This window comes from Pituophis catenifer, unplaced genomic scaffold, assembly GCF_029215685.1.
Source record: "Pituophis catenifer annectens isolate HBS135680 unplaced genomic scaffold, rPitCat1.0.hap2 SCAF_6, whole genome shotgun sequence".
Taxonomy (NCBI): domain Eukaryota; kingdom Metazoa; phylum Chordata; class Lepidosauria; order Squamata; family Colubridae; genus Pituophis; species Pituophis catenifer.
The window spans coordinates 83,384,546-83,399,801 of NW_027256886.1; the positions used below are offsets into that span (position 1 = coordinate 83,384,546).

The 15,256-nt window shown below is 43.8% G+C and overlaps 1 non-coding gene across 1 annotated transcript; it reads right to left on the reverse strand.

The window, feature by feature from the left end:
* Positions 1-244: 244 nt before the first annotated feature.
* LOC139318895 (U6 spliceosomal RNA) lies at positions 245-351 on the reverse strand. The gene has a single exon (XR_011600546.1). It is a non-coding gene; the product is annotated as a U6 spliceosomal RNA (small nuclear RNA).
* Positions 352-15,256: the final 14,905 nt, after the last annotated feature.

Here is a 15,256-nt window from a genome sequence, read left to right on the forward strand (position 1 = left end):
ATAGTCATAAGTGGGAGGAGATAGGTAATAGAAAGGATGAGAAGATTAATAGTAATGCAGACTTAGTAACTAATTGAGGGAATTATTTGTTTAGCAGAGTGATGGCGTTTGGGAAAAAACTGTTCTTGTGTCTAGTTGTTCTGGTGTGCAGTGCCCTACAGGGTCGTTTTGAGGATAGAAGTTGAAACAATTTATGTCCAGGATGTGAGGTGTCTGTAGATATTTTCTCAGCCCTCTTTTTTTTTTTTTAATTGAATGCTTCACGAATTTGTGTGTCATCCTTGCGCAGGCGCCATGCTAATCTTCTCTGTATCATTCCAATTTTAGTACGTGTGCTGCCGAAGCGAGCACTGCCCTCTTTTTGACTCTTGCAGTATACAGGTCCTCAATGGAAGGCATGTTGGTAGCCATTGTTTTTTCTGCAGTTTTAATTATCCGTTGAAATCTGTGTCTGTCTTGTTTGGCTGCAGAGCCAAACCCAAAAGTTATGGACATGCAGATGACAGACTCAATCATTCCTCTGTTTGAAGCACCAACTTAATCCAATCTTGAATTTAGAACAAAGGATTTTAAAAAAATGTGGAACCAATAGATTTATCAGAGGTTAAAAAGGGAAAGGTCTACAAAACCCAGAACTTTATCAAACAGAAATAAAGGCAATAAATCAGATAAATTGCCTGCCTACCAATTATATAAGGAATGGGATAAAAGAACAATTACCTCTTTCTGAGATAGAACCAAACATGTTTTTACGACAAAAGAGATGATGCAACAATTTGTTATTCCTGATTATATCCTGAACAGACAATTAATCTGAAAGGGACTGAAGAATATTTGAGCGATATATTACTTCTAAAAGTCATACATCAAGAGATGAAAAGTGTTTTTCCACGTATGGAAAAGATGTGGAAAACACAGAAGGCATTTTTTATAGGCTAGCTCCTCGTCAGCCTAATCTAGCCAATCTTAGAAATCTCCAATATTGGACAATAAATACTGCATATAATACATATAATACAATTTTATATTTTATGCATATATCTATAGCTATATGCAAGAATGTAAGCACATACACGTATATTTCACAAATAAATGTGATGTCCTAATTATAGTCCAGGTCAGGGGTGTCAAACTCGAGGCCCGGGAGCTGGATCCGACCCATGGGGTGCTTCGATCTGGCCTGTGGAGTTGCCCTAGAAACAGTAAAGGACCAGCCCGTAGTACCTCTGCCAACAAAAATGGAGCTCGGGATGGGCTGCACGCGCCCCTCCCAAGCTCCGTTTTCACTGGCAGAGGGTTGCAGGAGGCAGTCACAGCCGAAAACGGAGCTCGGGAGTCCATTTTCACTGGCAGAGCACTCAGTCCACCACAGGCACCCCCAACATGAGTGATGTTGAGCTGGCCACGCCCACCCTGGTCACGCCACCCAGCCCCTCAAGGTCAAACACAACCCTGATGCGGCCCTCAGTGAAATTGAGTTTGACACCCCTGGTCTAGGTGGTTTGCAAGCATGGAAATAATACCATAAAACCTTGAAAACATGCAAAAGTAGATCAAAACTCTCTCCCCCCCTCTCTCCCTTTCCCTCTCTTTTGGATAGATAGATGGCTGGATGGATGGATAGACGCCCGACTACCTCAAACTAAGAGATTACAGCAGGGGTGAAATTCAGCAGGTTCTGACAGGTTCTGGAGAACCAGTAGTGGAAATTTTGAGTAGTTCGGAGAACCGGCTGGCCCCAGAGTGGGGTAGGAATGGAGATTTTGCAATATCCTTCCCCTGGAGTGTGGTGGGAATGGAGATTTTGCAGTATCCTTCCCCTGGAGTTTTTTTTTTTTAATTTGATTTATATGCCGCCCTTCTCCAGAGACTCAGGGCGGCTTACAATGCGTTAAGCAATAGCCTTCATACTTTTGTATATTTATACAAAGTCAGCTTATTGCTTCCACAAACTGGGTCCTCATTTAACCTACCTTAGAAAGGATGGAAGGCTGAGTCGACCTTGAGCCTGGTAAGATTCGAACCTGCAGTAATTGCAGGCAGCTGTGTTAATAACAGGGTGCTTTAAACCACTGTACTACCAAGGCTGGGTGGGGTGGGAATGGAGATTTTGCAATATCCTTCCCCTGAGGTGGGGTGGGAATGGAGACTTTGCAGTATCCTTCCCCTGCAACGCCCACCAAGCCACACCATGCCCACCAAGCCATGCCCACAAAACCGGTAGTAAAAAAAATTTGAATTCCACCACTGAATTACAGGTTCATAAAAAAGGGCACTGAAAAAAGATGACTTATGACCATTTTTCAAATTTACGCCCATTGCAGCATCCCCATGGTCATGTGATGAAAATTTGGATGCTTAGTAATTGACTCATACTTATGACAGTGGCTGTGTCCCAGGGATCATGTGATCCCCTTTTGCGACCTTCTAGTAAGCACAATCAATGGGGAAGCTGGATTCCCTTATCAACCATGTTACTAATTTAGCAACTGCAGTGATTCACTTAACAAATATGGCAAGAGATGCCATAAAATGGGGGAAGGCTCACTTAACAAATGTCTCACTCAGCAAGAGAAATTTTGGGCTCGATTATGGTCGTAAATTGTGGGCTTAATTTTTCAGAACTAACACTCTGCATTCCAAACTTTAAATACTGTATGTCTGGACTTCAATTCATAGAATTTCCAGAATGTTTGGGTGGAAAATTCTGGGAGTTCAGAGGTTCAGAAGTTCAGACATTTGAAAATTGCCAAGGTTGAAAAATATTCTTCTAGACTGGGCAGTGGGGGATAATTAAGAGAGAAAGAAAGAGAGAGGGGGAGGGGGAGACAGAAAGGAGAGAGAGAGATGGGGGAGAGGGGGGGGAATATCACAGGGATGGAAGGGACCTTGGAGGTCTTCTAGTACAACCATCTGCCCAAGGTATATCTTATTGCATCCCGGACAAATGGCGAACCAATTTTTTTCTGGAAGACCTCCAGGGATGGAGCACCCACCATTCCAGGAGGCAGGCTGTTCCATGGATTTATTGTCAGGAAATTTCTACTTAGTTCCAGGTTGAATCTTCTTCTGACAAGCTTCCAACCATTGCTTTTTGTCCTGCCTTAAAGGGCTATGGAGAATCAATCTATGCGTCTTCCCCATGACAACCCTTCAAGTATTGGAAGATGCGACCATGTCTCCCTTTAGTTCTAGGTTAGATCTCCCTCTGACGAGTTCCATCCATTGCTTCTTGTCCTGCCCTCAGGTACTTTGGAGAATGAGTCAATCCCCTCTTCTCTGTGACAGCCCCTCAAGTACTAGAAGACAGCTTTCATGTCACCCCTTTGATAGGTTAGGCATACCTACTAGCTCCCTTAACCATTCATCATATGGTTTAGCCTCCAAACCCTTTATCATCTTGGTTGTTTTTCTCTGCAATTTTTCTAGCGTATACATAGTGTATACAGAGTATACAGTAGTAGAGTATACAGAGTATACACTAGTGGCCAAAATTGTGGAAACCTTTTAGGAAAAGTGTATTTTTGAGTTTTGATGGCTAATAACATCACTTTGTTTTTGGAGTATCAAGATAATCATATTCCACTGCTGGAATGGCCTGGGAATAGTCCAGACCTTAACCCAATTGAAAAACTATGGAGCCAACTAACTAAATAAAATTGTTTCTCAGAAGCGACCCAGCAATAAAACCCAGTTCATAGAAGCAATCATTCAATCTGGGTTTCACATGATAACAGCTGCAGAACTAAAAGACTTGGTTCACTCCATTGGAAGATGTTTTAAGGCCCTAATTCATACTAAAGGTTACCCAACTAAGTATTAACTGACATGATGATAATTTTTGTATATCTCATTTTTTCTATGGTGATAATTTTTGTATATCTCATTTTTTCTACGTCTTTCACTTTTCTTTTTTATACTGTAACTGCTATTCTAATAGCAAATCCTTCATAAAAGTTATTGCATGACATTCTTGATTAAATTATCTTTCCATTGATATATAAATTTATGGTATTACTCCCCCAAAAAGTGGTGTTATTAGCTAGTTTTAGAAAATACACTTTTCCCAAAAGGATTCCACAATTTTGGTCACTACTGTAAATAAATGCTCCCAGAATAAATGCTAAATGGTATGGCCAGGAAACTCCTCCCCCTTCCTCCCCACGTTACTTGAACTAATATAATTATATTGCCAGCAAAATCAGATGGGGAAGAATAAAGTGTCAAAAGGAAGGCAAGGAAGAGAGAGAAAACCTTTTTAGATGAACAAAAAACAACCTTACCCAGCAATCCTCCCTCCCAAGGAAAGATTAATTTTCAATCTTTCCAGCAGCCGATCCATTGATCATTGTTGGGGTGAGGTTGGGATGGGGAGGGGGTGGGGGTGGGTAGACTGTCCTATCCTGTAAGTACAAGAGTGAAGACTAAGTAAAAATTTAATCCAGTGTAAATCAGTTTCAAATAATGGACTTAATTAGAATTCAGAGGCATGTACTATCAATAGCAATAAGAAGCTATTTATAACACCTTCTCAACACAGCGTTGCACTGGGAACTGCAGACTAAAATATTGACTGGGAATGAGACACCGTTAATGAGACTCGTGTGTGTATGTGTGTGTGGGTTGTATACAAGGTGTCACAACAAGCAATTAGTCTGGAAGATTGTTTAAGAACAATAGCTTTTCCAAACCGCAGCGTGGTTTTTGTGACAATGATTTTGTGATCAGAGTTTCCAATCAAAGCTTCCCAATCAGGATGTTGGATCAGGATTGCATGTGATGAATTTAATCCAATTTTTTTTTTACTATCGGTTCTGTGGGTGTGGCTTGGTGGCTGTGGTGTGGCTTGGTGGGCATGGCAGGGGAAGGATGCTGCAAAATCTCCATTCCCACCCCATTCCAGGGGAAGGATACTGCAAAATCCCCATTCCCTCCACACTCTGGGGCCAGCCAGAGGTGGCATTTGCCAGTTCTCCAAACTACTCAAAATTTCCGCTATTGGTTCTCTGAACTACTCAAAATTTCCACTACAAGTTCTCCAGAACCTGTCAGAACCTGCTGGATTTCACCCCTAATTTAATCAAACCCCAAAGGTTCCTCTCCAGTCACAGAAACCCCCAAAAAGCTCTTTTATGCATGCGAGTCAGATCACTAGACTATCTACTTCATTTTCCTGTACACTATGTCAGCCTTGGAGGCCATCTTTTTCTTTGGATCTTCAGGGCTGCCACACTTAGTGCTGTGGGAAAGTGGGAGGGGGGGTTGTATGGAGTTGATGGAGATATATAGATATAACAACATTCTTTTCTCTGGGAGTCAAGGACGTTTAGCCTGCACCTGGAGAGGCATGACTGGGGGGCATCTCCAGTTGGGACGGTGGATTGATTGGACCATGTGATGGACATGTGGGTGCGGGAGAAGGAACTTGGACTTTCCTTTGGGTTGGGAAAACCTGGAAGCTTTCAGATTCGAGTTTTCCCAGATGTGCCAATATGACATCTCTAATAAAATGGAACTTTGAGGCTTATTTGGTTGGGGGTGTTACTTGGAACCCTGACATCTAAATCTCCTTTAAAACCTCAACTGGCTCCCCACTTAGTGGGGTGCTGTCCGGGGTCCTGAACCCCAAACACTGACCCGATAAACAGGCAGCGCGAAGACTCAGGGAAGATGACACACTAACTGGAAATCAACTCAGTGTGTGTGTGTGTGTGTGTCCAGGGGCCATTTTTGTGGAAAATGTGTCTTCTGCTTTGCAGCTAAAACTTGACTTTGTGTGCAGTTATTGTGAAAAGACAGATTTTGGTCCAGGGATCATTAGGAAAAGCACTAAGAATATAACTGACAACACTGCAATGAATCTACAGCTCATCAGCACATAAAATACGATGCTCAGTTCTGGTTGCCATATGTAGAAAAGGCTAGCATGGCAGGAAAAGCCAAAGGAACCAATCAGAAAATGGATCAGAAGCTTCAAACAAGGTTCTGATAAGAAAGAGTTGGAATGTTTAGGATTATTTACTTAGAAAAATGGTGATTTAAGATAGAGCAAAGGTGGCTGTGAGAGATGCACTCGTATATGACCTACAGATTGTAGACAGGGAGAAATTTTACCCCTTCTCTTGGAGCATTAAAACCAGGAGCTGTTCCATGAAAATGAGAAGATTTAGAAGAGATAGAGGAATGACCCAAACTAGGTAACATCATCAGAACTAAGACTGATGATGTTACCTATTTGGGTAATGAAATGTCTGCAGGAAAACAACTGAACTCAGAATACCAAGAATTCACAGTTCTCCTCCTCCTCCTCTTCCTCCTCCTTTTCCTCCTCCTCTTCCTCCTCTCCACATGCCACACTCCCTTCTTGCATTGATGATATTACCTAGTTGGGTAATGAAAGGTCTGCAAGAAAACAACCAAGCTCAGAGAGCACCAAAGACCCCTCATTTCAACCCTGAGCTTCAAATATTCTCCTTGATAGATAGAAGGAAGCTCTGCTTCACCAAAGCAGGCAGTAAACTCTGTCAATCGTTAATTCTACAAATACAAATCAAATTAAATATCCAGGACAGGGTAATCGATTAAAAAATAATGCTAGTGAAAACAATACACTACGTTAATGCTAATAATGAGCCGTGGTGGCACAGTGGTTAGAATGCAGTACTGTAGTCTACTTCTACTGACTCTTGGCTGCCAGCAGTTCGGCAGTTCGATCCTGACCAGGTCAAGGTTGATTCAGTCTTCCATCCTTCCGAGGTCAGTAAAATGAGGACTCAGATTATTGGGGGCAATAGGTTGACTCTGTAAATGGCTTAGATAGGACTGTGAAACACTATGAAGTGGTATATAAGTGCTAATGCTACTGCTATTGCCTCAGCCATCCATCCTTTTGAGGTGGGTAAAATGAGGACCCAGATTGTAGGGGGCAATATACTGACTCTGTAAACCACTTAGAGCGGGGCTGTAAAGCATTATGAAGTGGTATATAAGTCTAAGTGCTATTGCTATTGCCTCAGCCTTCCATTCTTCTGGTAAAATGAGGACCCAGATTGTTGGGGGCAAGAAGCCGACTCTGTAAACTGCTTAGCAAGGGTACATAAGTCTAAGTGCTATTGCTATTAATATGAATTAAATGTCCATGATCTTATATGTCACACCTGTAGCGGCTACAAAAAAAAAATGCAATCTATAATAGAATTCCAATAAAGCTCAGTGCTTCAGTTTCAATTCTTAAATATAATTATTGTTGAGTAGGAATTTCCAGTCAGAACTCCAAAGAATTCCAAAGAAATACGGTGCCTATAGGAAGGTTAACATCCCTTGCAGGGAGTCTCGCTGACTGTGGAGGTTCTGAATTCAAAGAGAATTATTCCAACTTTTAAATGAGTTTTGCAGTAGGTAAAATTAGGTGACGTCTCTACGTTTTTCTGATTCAAGAGTCCGCTGAGAAAGTCACGACTCTAGCGGTCAAGTCAACTCGTTTTGGTAAGCATTAGATTGACAAAGCACTTGGCGTAAATGAATGTTGATGTTAACAATCACATCAAAAAAGCAATCATTGGGCATTGTGCTTGCGCACTGAACCAACAGCTTCTTTGTGCTGAGTTCTTTTGTGATGTATTTGGGGAGTGATAATTACGTTCTCTAGACAGCACATTCCAGCCATTGCCTCCTCCTCCTCTCCTCCTCCCCCAACCATGTTTTCAGATTAAAAACAAGATAAGAAAAGGAGGCCCATCTCTATTTACTGTTTTTCTCACCTAGGTGATCTTGCATGGAGGGTTGGGCCTGGTTCATACCTGGTTGGGAGGACTATAAATGGTAAAAGTTTCCCTGTCTGGTCGTGTCTGACTCTAGGGCTGTAATGGGGAACCTATGGCATGTGTGCTGGAAGTGGCACGCAGAGCCATTTTTCTGGGCATTCGAGCTGTTGCCAAACTCACCTGAAACTGCGCATGCGTGCACGCCCCAGCTGGTGTTCAGGCCTCTGGTTCACATACGTGCAGGGGACCCAGATGGTCTTCGGAACTCTCCTGCGCATGCACGCGTGTCTGCACATGCACACAAGACAACTTGTGTGCAGCATGTACATGCGCAGGCAGCGTTTGCACACATGTATTGCATGCACAAAAACTACACGCATGTGCAGATGGTGAGATTGCGTGCGCAGCGCGCGCTGGGGTACATGCATGAAAGCCATGCACATGCACAGATGGTGAGGTTGCATGCGCAGTGCATGGTGGGGGTGCACGTGAAAGGTGTGCGAATGCGCAGATGGTGCGGTTGTGTGTGCAGCACATGGAGAGGAGCCATGCGTTAGCACGGATGATATGCGAGTGCGTGCAGCGTGCAAAGTTGTTCGGCACTTGGTAAGTAAAAAGTTCGCCACCACTGCTGTAGGGTGTTCATCTCCCTTTCTTGGCCCAGAGAGACAACCTTGCTTGAAGACACTTCCATAGTCATGTGGCCAGCATGATTATACACCAAGACGCAGAGAACTCTGTTACCTTCCCACCAAAGTGGTATCTATTCATCTACTTGCATTTGCATGCTTTCAAAGTGTTAGGTGGGCAGGAGCTGGGTCAATGGGAGCTCACCCTGTAGCATGGAGCTTGGGTCTTGAACCTGGGCTGTTAGCTTTTTAGCTGACAGCTCAGCGTCTTTAAGAATATAGATCCAGGAGAACTATACCAGGCCTATATTCCAGGAAGAAGGGGGAAAAAGCCACTCCAAGGAAAGACAAAGTCAACATTTCTTGCCAAGAAAACTACATGTCCATGTCCATGAAATTACCACATGTCAGCTGTAACTTAGAAGAGAATTTGCCAGAATGCTTCCTTTCCTTTCCTTTCCTTTCCTTTCCTTTCCTTTCCTTTCCTTTCCTTTCCTTTCCTTTCCTTTCCTTTCCTTTCTCCTTCCCCTTCCCCTTCCCCTTCCCCTTCCCCTTCCCCTTCCCCTTCCTTCCCCTCCTCCTCTCCTCTCTTCTCCTTTCCTCCTCTTTTCCTCTCCTCCTCTTCTCCTTTCCTTTCTTCTCCTCTCCTCCTCTTTTCTTCTCCTTCTCTTTTCCTCTCCTCTCCTCTCTCTTCCTTCCTTTTCCTTCCCTTCCCATTCCCCTCCTCTCCACTCTCCTCCTCTCCTCTCCTTGCTTTCCTCTTCTCCCTTCCCTTACCCTTCCTCCTCCCCTCCCCTCCCCTCCTTTCCCCTCCTTGCTTTTTTTTTTCTCCCTTCCCTTCATAGTTTTTTTTGTTGCTTCTTGTATGTGTGCTAATAGAAGGGTTGTAAACCATTTTGCAAGCGATTCAGTATCTAACAATGGGTAGATAACAATGACTTTGATACATCAGCATAGAGTACACCTATTTGATAGCTGTTATTTGTTTGATATATTTCTTTATGGCCCTTCAAGTTAACAAGGCTAAAACATAAACAATAAAATAAAATGTTACCCAGAATAGTGCAAATGAATTGGAAAATTTTGATCTGTTAAAATTAAAATTGTTGGGGGAAACATCCGCAGCTTCAGCTATAATACCTTTTGATGACTAGAAGCCTGGGAGGCTTAGAGAATTTACTGAAAAGAACACAAATACTGTTGCTGTGCATTTTTATTTTTTAAGTCAATGATAATATGTCAGCAACCGGGTGAAAATAGGCACAGAAGACAATTGAGCTGGCTACAAAATATTTTCCCAGGTCCAAAAGTTCACATAGATGATGGTTGTAAGTCAGGAAATGAAGAAACGACAGCTTTGGGGTCTACGAACAACAATAATAGAAGTATAACAGAGTTTGAAGGGACCTTGGAGGTCTTCTAGTCCAGCAATGTTCTTTACACAGACCCTATATCCATGATGGCGAACCTATAGCACAAGTGGCAAACAGAGTCATATCTGTGGACACGCGAGCGTTGCCCTAGCTCAGCTCAAGCGCGCCAGCCAACTGATTTTTGGGCCTTCCGGTCCTACCGGAAGTTGGGAAACGGGCTGCTTCCAGCCTTTGGAGGACTTCTGGGGTGGGGGGAGGCCATTTTTGCCCTCCCCAGGCTCCAAGAAAGCCTCAGGAGCCTAGGGAGGGCGAAAAACGGGTTTACTGGGCCCACCGGTAACCTTCTTGCCGTTGCATGCGAAAAGCAGGAGGAAGGGGGGGGTCGCGTGTGCATGCGCAGGGGGAGCAGGGCACAGGGGTCATTGAATTATGGATGTGGCCATGAACACGGCGACCTCTCTCCGCTTTTGGCACGCAACGGCAAAAAGGTTACCCATCACTGCCCTATATATTCTCAATATTATTTTTTTTTTAAATTCAAATAGATTAAAATACTTCTTCAAATCCCTACCAGTTTTGGAGAAAAGAGGACCATTTTGATTCCTGAAAGGACATCATGCCCTTATGATCAAATCTGTGGCAGATGTGAAGTAGACACACGACTGAAGGGAAAGGCATCTTAGAGACAAGTGTAGGATGCAAACATTGGACAACCTGAAGGAAAGAGCAGCTGTTCTATTCCCCATCGGGCCTCCGTGGAAAATATGACCAAGGTAGCTTTTTCTGGGCAATCAACCAGCCTCAGCACAGCAGGGTGGGCAGAACGCTTGGCAAAGCCAATGGAAGAAGTCTTGAAGTGTTGCTCTGATTCAGAGACTCACAGCTGCATGGATCAGAAAAGCTGCCCATCTCTCGCAACAGATAACCCTGCAGTCCAAAAAATGCCTTTGAGAAACCCATTAGGGTGAAACAGGGAAACCAGAATTTCACAGCGAGATGCTTCCAAGCCAATGAACAGAATAAATGGCCAGGTTTCTATTTTGGGGGAAGAGTCCAATCATGCAAACCGAATGACATCCTTGCCATTAAGATCTAGGTGCGTCATTTGACAAGACTGATGGAGGTCAGCATAAACCTAACACTCCTTGAATTTTAAGTCCTCGACGTACGACCACAATGGAGCCCAAAATTTCTCTTGTGAGAAAATTTCTCAAGCGAGATAGTTGTTCAGTGAAGTTTTCCCCATTTTACGACCTTTCTTGCTGCCGCTGTTGAGTGAAACACTGCAGTTGTTTGGTTTGTAACATGGTTGTGAAGTGAATTCGGCTTCCCCATGGATGTTGATCATCAGAAGGCCACACAAGGGGATCCCACGCAGCGGTGGGTTTCACATATTCTTACCACCAGTTCGCCGTGTGGGCACATGCTCAGTTTGAGTGCTCATGTGCCTTCTGTGCATGCATCCAGCCTTCCATGCATGTGCCCGGCCTCAAAAATGTGGCTAAATAGGATGGCATCATGCCAGGGTGGGCGGGCAGGTGAGTGGGCAGGTGGGCAGGGACGGGCAGGGACGGGCGGGCCCACCCACACCCACACCCACACCCACACCCACACCTGAAGTTGCCACTACTGGTTCACCCGAACTGGTCCGAATTGGCTGAATACCACCTCTGATCCCATGACCCTGGGACACTGCAACCATCACAAATATGAACCAGTTGCCAAGTGTCTGATCATGATCATGTGTCCATGGGGATGCTGCAATTGTCATGTGAAAAACAATCAGAAATCATTTTTTTTCAGTGCTCTTGTAAAGGCAAAAGGAGAAGGGGATGGCAGAGGATGAGAAGGTTAGATGGAGTCATTGCAGGGGTGAAATCCAGCAGGTTCTGACAGGTTCTGGAGAACTGGTAGCAGAAATTTTGAGTAGTTCAGAGAATCAGCAAATACCACCTTGGGTGGCCCCAGAGTATGGTGGGAATGGAGATTTTGCAGTATCCTTCCCAGTGGTGGGTTGTTCGCAAGAACCGGTAGTAAAAATTTGTAGTAGTTCGGAGAACCGGTAATAACATTGGCTGGCCACGCTCCCGAACCGGTCCCCGGCCCGGTCGCCACTCTCTTACCCTGCCCACCTCCTCAGAGGCTTTTTTTTTTTTTACTTTTAAAAGCATTTTTTCTACAACCTCTTTGGCCGAAGAGGTTGTAGAAAAAAAAATGTCTTTAAAAGCCTCTGACAATCCCAGCTGAGTTGCCTGATCGTCAGAGGCTTTTAAAAGCATTTTTTTCTGCAACCTCTTAAGGTTGTAGAAAAAATGCTTTTAAAAGTAAAAAAAAAAAGTTGGCCACGCCCACCCAGTCACATTACCCCCCACCAAGCCACACCCACAAAATAAGCCACGCCCACAGAACCGGTAGTAAAAAAATTTGGATTTCACCACTGGGTCATTGACATGATGGACGTGGGTTTGGGTGGATTCTAGGAGACAGTGGAGGACAGAAGGGCCCAGCATGCTGTGGTCCATGGGGTCACGAAAAGTTGAATGAAGTGACTGAACAACAACCACAAAAACCCATGCACAGAATCCTTCCCAATAGAAGCATCCAACTATCTGTAATCACTATATACTATGAGAACTATTAGGGAAGAGTCTTCTTCACCCTCTTTCTCTCACACAAAGTGTCTGAGCTGAGCTGCCTCTTACTCCTCTGCAATGCATCCCCCTCCCTCTTGGGAATCCAGACTACATTCCATCACACCCACACAGGCCTTTTCTGTTTTTTGTTCACCCACTAATCTTACCTCTCTTTCATTTGCGGCCTGGTTAAAAGAAAAGTCTTCCCTGTTGTGGCTTTGTGTGCAATGTAAGGAAAGCATCACAAATGGATCCTCGCTGCTTTCTGGACTGGCAACTTCTTTGGGCTGTACCAATCCACATTATTTATTTATTTATTTATTTATTTATTTATTTATTTATTTATTTATTTATTTTATTATATTTCTATACCGCCCTTCTCCTGCAGGACTCAGGGCGGTGCACAGCCGAGATAAAACATAACATATAAAATTTAAAAAACAGTTTAAAAATAATTAAATAATTTCGGCCCGGTAATTAAAATAACCCGATTAAAACCAATTCAATTAAAACTGAGAGGATGGGATCAAACCAGCCCAGCTAGATGGAACAAGTATGTCTTCAGGGCCCGACGAAAAGTCCGGAGGTCTGATATCGTGCGTATCTCAGGGGGCAGGTCATTCCAGAGGGCAGGCGCTGCCACAGAGAAGGCTCTCCCCCTGGGGGTCGCCAGCCGGCACTGCCTGGCCGACGGCACCCTGAGGAGGCCCTCTCTGCGTGAGCGAACCGGTCGGTGGGAGGCTATCGGCGGCAGAAGGCGGTCTCGCAAACATTGCAAGGGTGGGGGACGACATTTGTCTACCTCCTTCTCTTACTCGTTGTTTGAACTGCTTGCCAGAGAACAGAGTCCCAGCTTTCTGGTCTCTGGAATATCTATGCATTGGGTTAGTATGAGGGGTCCTTGGTGCTCTCAGAACTAGCTTGGTTTTCTTGAAGACATTTCACTACCCAAACTAGGTATCATCACTAGCACTGATGATGTTACCTAGTTTGGGTAATGAAATGTGTGCAAGAAAGCCAAGCTAGTTCAGAGAGAACCAAGGACCCCTCCTCATGTCAACCCTGAGCTACAAATATTCTCCTTTATTGGGTTAGTACATTAGTATGCATAGGGGGGTATTTTGTATATAGAGCCAAGGTGGCACAGTGGTTAGGGTGCAGTACTGCAGGTGACTGCTAGCTACAGTTCGGGAGTTCAAATCTCACCAGGCTCAAGGTCGACTCAGCCTTCCATCCTTCCAAGATGGCTAAAATGAGGACCCAGATTGTTGGAGGCAATAGGCTGACTCTCCACTTAGAGAGGGCTGTAAAAGCACTATGAAGCGGTATATAAGTCTAAGTGCTATTGCTATTGCTATATATAAGAGAGCACGGATGAAATGTTCCCGGTTTGGACCAGATCACCCGATCCAGTAGCGATGGCGGTGAGTGGTTCAGAGAACTGGTAGCAAAAATCCCTGCGCCCCCCCCCCCACCATGCCCAGTTGAGCCGCACGATCATCAGAGGCTTTTTTTTTTTTTTTTACTTTTAAAAGCATTTTTTCTACAACTTCTTCCGCCGAAAAAATGCTTTTAAAAGTAAAAAAAAAGCCTCTGATGATCGCGCAGCTCAGTTGGGATCGTCAGAGCCTTTTCAAAGCATTTTTTTAACCACCTCTTCGCTGGAAGAGGTTGCAGAAAAAAATGCTTTAAAAGTCTCTCTGACGATCCCAGCTGAGTTGCCTGATCTTCACAGAGACTTTTCAAAACATTTTTTAAAACATCAGGCAACTCAGCTGGTATCATCAGAGAGACTTTTAAAGCATTTTTTTCTGCAACCTCTTCAGTGGAAGAGGTGGTTAAAAAATGCTTTGAAAAGGCTCTGACGATCCCAGCTGTGTTCCTGATAGGCAGAGGCTTTTCAAAGCATTTTTTTGCATTTGCAGAAAAAATACTTTGAAAAGTTAAAATAAAAAAAAAAGTTGGCCACACCCACCCTGTCACATTACCCCCACCACCAAGCCACGCTCACAGAACCGGTAGTAACAAATTTTACATTTCACCCCTGAGTAGGATACAATTTCATTTTCTGAAAAGGTTTAGCCTGGCTTCTCATTTTGATTGCTGAACCCAACTTTCTAGTTCACTTTTCAGTCTTGAAATGCAAGAAAATATCAAAGCACAACGATTCTTTAATGAAAGCTATTCAAGCAGAAGGGTTCAATTACAAGCCATGACCTATTTCTACCTGGTGACCATTTCCCTGGCCTAGAAATGTACTCTTCTACATTTAACATGGCCTCAGAGTGGAAGGTGACTGAGGAAGAACCGTCACAACAAAAAAGGCTCCCGGAAAAGAAGAGTCAAATGATGGAAACATCATGGCAATTTCATGTCCTTTATGATTTACTTACGGCAGTTGTCCAAAACTATTTGCCTGGATGGCTGAAATTGGGACTGGTAATTTGAAGCTGAAAACCATTTGTAGCATGTCACTTCTAATTTCGCTAAGTGGAGGTGTATTTCCAATGGCGAAACATTAAGAATTCTTTTCACAGTAGAAAAAGAATGAAGGGCGCAAGCTAATAAGTGGCCAATTTGCATCGATGAACACCATCACCAACCAGCCTTCCTCCAATAGATTGTCTCTTAGGACCTATCCTCGGGTGGCTGGGCACTTAAATTTTCTTCTTAAAGATCTCCTATCATTAGCAATAGCACTTAGACCGAAAGCGTATGCACCAAGACAAATTCCTTGTGTGTCCAATCACACTTGGCCAATAAAGAATTCTATTCTATTCTAGACTTATATACTACTTTACAGTGCTTTCCAGCCCTCTCTAAGTGGTTTACAGAGTCAGCCTGTTGCCCCCCAACAA